Raw genomic sequence first — 7,101 nt, forward strand, 5'->3', positions numbered from 1 at the left:
TGGGCAAACTCCCATGCCCCCTCAAGAATCCTGCTGAGGGTGTAGAGCTGGTCCAGTGTTCCACGGCCAGGACGAAAACCACACTGCTCTTCCTGAATCCGAGATTCGACTATCCGACGGACCCTCCTTTCCAGAACCCCTGAATAAACCTTACCAGGGAGGCTTAAGAGTGTGATTCCTCTATAGTTGGAACACACCCTCCGGTCCCCCTTTTTAAATAGGGGGACCACCACCCCAGTCTGCCAATCCAGGGGAACTGCCCCCGATGTCCACGCAATGCTGCAGAGCCGTGTTAACCAACACAGCCCCACAACATCCAGAGCCTTAATGTACTCAGGGCGAATCTCATCCACCCCCGGAGCCTTGCCACCGAGGAGCTTTTTAACAACCTCGGCAACCTCAGCACCAGAGATGGGAGAACCCGACCCAGAGTCCTCAGGCTATGCTTCCTCAATGGAAGACGTGTTGGTGGGATTAAGGAGATCTGGTGTCCACCAGCGGGTTTGAGGGTTGCCGCCGCGACATGCACCGACAACCTTGCGGCCACAGCTCCGACTAGCCGCCTCAACAATAGAGGCGTGGAACATGGTCCATTCAGACTCAATGTCCTCCGCCTCCCTCGGGACGTGTTCAAAGCTCTCCCGGAGGTGGGAGTTAAAGCTCCGTCTCACAGGGGACTCTGCCAGACGTTCCCAGCAAACCCTCACAGTACGTTTGGGCCTGCCCGGTCGGACCGGCTTCCTCCCCCGCCATCGGAGCCAACTCACCACCAGATAGTGGTCGGTGGAGAGCTCCGCCCCTCTCTTCACCCGAGTGTCCAAGACATGCGGCCGCAGGTCAGATGAAACGACAACAGAGTCGATCATTGAACTGCGACCTAGGGTGTCCTGGTGCCAAGAGCACATATGGACACCCTTATGCTTGAACATGGTGTTTGTGATGGACAATCCATGACGAGCACAGAAGTCCAACAACAGAACAACAACCGAGTTCAGATCAGGTGGGCCATTCCTCCCAACCACGCCCCTCCAGGTCCCACTGTCATTGCCCACGTGAGCGTTGAAGTCCCCAAGCAAAATGAGGGAGTCCCCAGGAGGGGCACTCTCCAGTACCCCTTCCAAGGACTCCAAAAAGGGTGGGTAATCTGAACTGCTGTTTGGCGCATAAGCGCAAAAAACAGTCAGAACCCGTCCCCCCACACGAATGCGGAGGGGGGCCGCATTCGTGTCTACACATGCAACTGTACATAAGGTTATCTAATACAGCATAGAAAGTGAAAACACCAAAACCAACAAATAGCTGACTTGCACTAGTCCATCTCGCCTTCCTGGGCAACATCCTCAACGCACCATTATATGCCAGTTTAAGTTTATGCATACTGCTTTGCTTAAAACGTCTCCACAAGTGGGCAGCATGGTACAATATGCTTTAAAAAGTGACACTTTCACTGAGACAGAACACATTCTAAACTTGCATACAAGCATATTATCTTGGGCCCCGCATCATGACAATCCCGCTACCATGCCTGACTGTGGGCAAGGCAGACATGCGTGAATTTCTCCAATGTGAGATCAATAAAGACTATCTTATCTTAACTTATGCTCCTCACCTGGTCGCCTGCTAAACTTAAATCCATCTGAACCAAAGAAGTTGGTCTTGGTCTCATCAGACCACAGGATGTGCTTCCACAATTTCACTTAGGGGTGTAATCCCTTTTGTTGCCAGCCATTTAGACATTAATGGCTATGTTGAGTTATTTTGAGGGGACAGCAAATTTACACAGTTACACAAGCTGCACTCTGACTAAATTATATTGTTTCAAAGTGGCATATGTTCAGTGTTGTCGCCTGAAAAGATATATTAAAATATATTCAGAAAATAAGGGTTTACTCACTATAGTGAGATAATGTAATTCAAAATTTATCCTGTACAATTCATCTTAAATATAAAATATGCTGGTTGTCTGAGTGTGCAGATCCTTAAACTAAAACTTTTATTCAATTACCACATGATTCGCTTCCTCGCAGAATACCACATCTTCACATGGTGATACTTGTCCGCTCAACACAGCAATAATTGCCCACTTCTATCAGATCGTGGGGGCAAGTCTTGTCTGCGGCACAGATTTTCCAGCAGATTTAGTTTTCTTTATTATTTTTTTCTCAAAAGACATTTCCACATATGCTTGGACTAACTCTGATGCTGGAAAAGTAACTCTCTCTTTCTTGCAGGTCTTGGGTCAAAAACTGGCTGGTTTATGGAACTATCCATGATTTCATCCATTTTCCATCTATAGAAAAGCAACCCTAAATCATAATGTTGCCACCACCATATTTCACTGTTGCTGTTTTTGTTTTGTTTTTTAAAGCTAATACACAACCACAAACTTTGATCCGTCAGTTTAGTCTATTTTTTCCTGATTGATGCAAAGTGCTGCACATAACTGCAAAGTATAAACATGCACTAAAAGAAGAAAACAGATATAAATATGACATAAGAACAATATAAGATTAAATATAATAAAACTAAATTGACAACAAACAAAGTCAATCGAAGTCTGGCGTTGAAAGCCAAAGAACAAATTGGGTTTAAAAGTAGGCAGTGAATCAGCCTCTCTAATGTGCCAGACTAGGTTATTCCACAGCAGAGGAGCAGCAGTAGAGAAGGCTCTGCCCCTGAGCTTCCTGCTTGACCTTAAGAAGCTGCTGGTCCGCCGACCTGAGGGACCGAGAACGTAAGAAGGCATGAAGAAGCTCAGAGAGGCACAGAGGGGCAAGATAATTTCAACATTTTAAAACAAAAATAGGAATCTTACAATGAACTCTGAAATGCACAGGCAGCCGGTAGAGTGAGGCCAGAACCGCGGGTGAAGTGTTTTCCTTTTTTTAAGGCAAACGGTTAAAAGCCACGCAGTTTTGAACCAGTTGCAGACGGTGGAGGGAGGACTGACTCACTCCAACAGAAAGTCCGTTACAGTAATCTGAGCGGGACAAAATAAAAGCATCTTTCAAAGAGTTGCCAGGAAAGGAGAGGTTTCACTTTGGTCAACCGCCTTAAATCATGAAAGCAGGGCTTTAAAACTGCTCTAATTTGAGTATCCCATTTAAAATCAGTATCTTGAAACCCAAATAAGTAACAGTTAAAATAAAATACACCGTCAGGTGTCCCAGTTTACCAGTGGTGGTCTCACAGGGGCCACTCGGTCCAAACACTATCACCTTTGTTTTCTTTTAATTTAAATTTAAGAAGTTTAGGGCCAGCCAAGCAATAATAGTCTCCAAGAAATCCAACAGAGCTTTGATGAAATATAGGTCTATAACCAGCCAACACAGTGTGATTTAGACCAGCTTTTTTTAGAAGAGCCACTTCTAATTTCAAATTAATGAGAATTTTTATATAGATATTTTTTACCTGTTATTCTTAAGTCAAAACAACTTAATGCTGAAAAAAATTTAAAAGCTTTTTAAACAAGGTATTTTTTTTTTTGGAATCAGGTTGTTGTGGCTTTTTACTTTAGTTTTTTATAAATTTGTTCCTCTAATAAATTGGTTTGCATTTCACTTGAATTTTTAAAAAATAATTTTCACATTGTATCCAGAAACAGTTTTCATATATTAATGATGGTCTAATTTAATTCTATTCACAAAAATCTAACATTTCAACAGGGATGTGTAAACTTGATGCACTGTATAACCGATGATCCTGATTCTGCAGTAGAAATGTACAGGAAAACAGTGATTTGGCTCCCCAGGTCACTTTTATCAAAACGTCTCAAATTCAGGCCAAGGCTTTGGGGCCCTATTTAAAAAGCATGTTATCCAGGGTGTACATGCAAAGTGACTAGAATCCTAGTTGTGCATGTACTTTAAATTATATACAGACCATCATTGTGGACATAGAGAGCTAAATGAAACGGCACAATCAACAAGGAGAAGTGCACATATATAAAGCAGAAAAACAAAGGAAAGCAGCTGAAGAACAGACTTAGAATAAACTGACACTGACAGTTGATGGATTATTTTAGGATTTTATTCGGCTACAAACTGAATAATGCACAGTTAATAATGTGTTGCTTCAGAAGATATAGCAATCAGAAGATATTGCTCACAGTTTCCAGCTTTGAAAGTGTCCCGTTCCCTGTAAGGTGACAAAATTGGCTGTGTAAGAAAACAAAGACGGACAGGCTCTGACAAGTTGTCGACTGCTAATGTATCTGATTTTCAAGCACATAAATCACCATGTCGATAGGTCCAGAAAGACAGATCTTTCAACGGAAAAGTTTAAGTTTTATTAGGTCTGAAGAATAAATAATTAATGGTCCATGAAGCCGCTTCTTTCCATCCCATTTGACCCACATGCAGGCCAGGGTAAAGATTTAGTTGCGCATTAGGAAATGAACAGGGGGGCAGAGATTCCTGGTTCATTAGATGCCCCCCGCTCCGTTCTGCTCCTGACTCCAGGAAAACATATTACTGGTGGCTTGGTGTGACTCCAGCTGGATAGCTTTGGCAGCCGGCAGAGAAAAACGTTCAGCTTCATGTCTGCTCGCAGCATCGCAGAGCAGACAGACCACCCACCTTATGCCTTACCCCCCGTTTGCGCTCGCACAGACATGCATGCACATTTGATGTTATTTATGCTACTGGAGGGTAACACTGATGTCATTAACCCTAAGCTTAATTTACTTCCTTTAACCTCTGCTCTTCTTGGCTCATCCTGAGACCTAATGAATAACAGTCTGAACGTGCAGGAAAAATTAAGTGTGACATAAACTGTTATTAATGATCCTCTGTGGGAAAAAGAAGGACCCCACTTGCACACAAATATATTCCTTGAATTTAATCCTAAGATACGTTTTCTATCGCAATGGTTTCAGTAGCTGTTGACTGCTTTTTGTTCAGTTTGTAGCAATGTTCTCTGTTTACCTCTCCTAATTTCTCCTAATGGTGTTTTTCATGTTCTCCATGATGTTCATGAACACATGGATGTTGGAATCAGTGGCTTGCATGGATGTGAGTAGAGTAATGACCTGCAGGTCCAGGATGACAAAGAATGTCTGCTGGTATAGACTTTAGCTTCCCCCTACAGCGTGAGGTGGGCACTGCTACAGGAAGGGTAGATGTGAGGACAGCCACAAGTGGGAGTCATAATCATTCCCAGAGAAAAATCCCTCACAAACAAATTAGGTTTAGAAATTTAAATAATGCAAGACTGGCTGTGTGTGCATTAAAAAAAAAACATCCAAAGCACACATATAGTCATCTTCAATAAATGACAATATTATCTAAATGTTTGTTTATTTCAGAGTCAAGTAATATCACTTTCAAGTATGACCAAACTGCAGACAAGAGCTCGGGATCAGCATGATGGAAAGTTAAATGAAAAGGATAACAGAAACTTACAGAAAGAACGTGAGGAGAACGGGACAAGGAGCGTGGGCTGCGTACCAGAAGGAACCAGCAATGAGCTGAGCATGGATGGAGAATGACACAGGATCCAGCTGAGCTTCATCAGGGGAATGCAGAACAGCTGTGAGAAGACAGAGCTGCGGGATGGAGACTAATTAGTACAGAGAAACACAAGGAGCTGAACCAAAACACAGAGAAATCTATATATTGATCTGATCTATCTACCGATCGATCGATCGATCGATAGATAGATAGATAGATGGGTATGTATGTATGTATGTATGTATGTATGTATGTATGTATGTATGTATGTATGAACACAGAATGATGTTCTCAGGCATTTATTATGGCAAAATTTTGTAATTTATTGAAAATGACCACAAAGTTGAACCCAGACATTTATGTACAGTCTACAATATATATATATATATATATATATATATATATATATATATATATATTCTCTCACTGTCTGACAGTCTTGATTCGGTCTAGGAAGGACCCAAATGCAGTGGGGAAGTGATCAGGTTTTAATAAAAAATAAGCAGAACCTACAATGAAGAACAGGAAAGGCAGACGAGCAATGGGGAACATGAAATCAACTGAAGAAACCAGCGTTAAAGGAAAACAAAGCAAAACTGTGAGCCTATGCACTGCGGGTAATGATAGACTTCAGATGTGTAAATCAGGGGATATGTGGAGCAGCTGAGAAGGAAAGACTAATTAACACAGAATGGGCTGAACTGGAGCACAAAGAAATGATCAACTCCAAACAATAAGGGAAATGTAAATAATGTAAAAACAACAAATGATCAAAAGAAAAATAAGAAAATCAAAACTCAATGAAACACCCTCGGATCATGACACTCGCCTCAAATCAGACTAAATATTTTATGTTTTAGGTCAACTATGATTAGCTAAATATTAATATCTACTAAACACCAGAATAATGAAATAAGTATTATTTTGCCTTCTTTAAATTCAAAAGTTTTCTTGCACTAAGATCCCTTTTCCTTTAAACAATTTTGAAAAACCCAAATAGTGATAGTGATGTTGGGTCTGTAAGCTCCTCATGGTCAACATTTAATTCAGCTGTAAATGTATTTTAAGGCCTTTAAAACACACAGCTTCCTTGTGTGACATCATATAAAAATCTAAATAAATCACCCAAGATATCAGAATGACAAATGGAGACTTCAGCAACCCTGGTTTATCTATGGACACCATTGCCATATGCCTGAAGTTGCCAGTTTCATCTCTCCAAACAAATATACACAGGCATAAACACAATAATCTTCAGCCATTATGCTGTTCAGAAACAGATTGGTTGTTTAACTTAATATTTGTATCAACCCCAGAACAAAAGCCAAAGACCTTGAGAAGATGCTGGCTAAAGCTGGTCAGAGAGTGTCATTAACTGCAGTCAAACTACTCATTTATCCACATCAACTAGAAAGGCTTCTCAATGAGAAAAATCCCCAAACCAACATAAAAAGTCATTTTGCAGTTTTTCATACTATGTGTACACAAAGACAAATACCTTAAATTTTTGGAGACAAGAGCTTTGGTTTGATAAAACTAAAACTGAAGTGTTTGGAGATAATGACTGCTGTGACAATGGAAGAAAAGGGGTAGCTTGTTATGTATTTTACAGCAAGAGGGACTTGAAGGTGCACTTCACAAAAATAAACGG

Source organism: Fundulus heteroclitus, chromosome 4 (genome assembly GCF_011125445.2).
Source record: "Fundulus heteroclitus isolate FHET01 chromosome 4, MU-UCD_Fhet_4.1, whole genome shotgun sequence".
NCBI classification, from domain to species: domain Eukaryota; kingdom Metazoa; phylum Chordata; class Actinopteri; order Cyprinodontiformes; family Fundulidae; genus Fundulus; species Fundulus heteroclitus.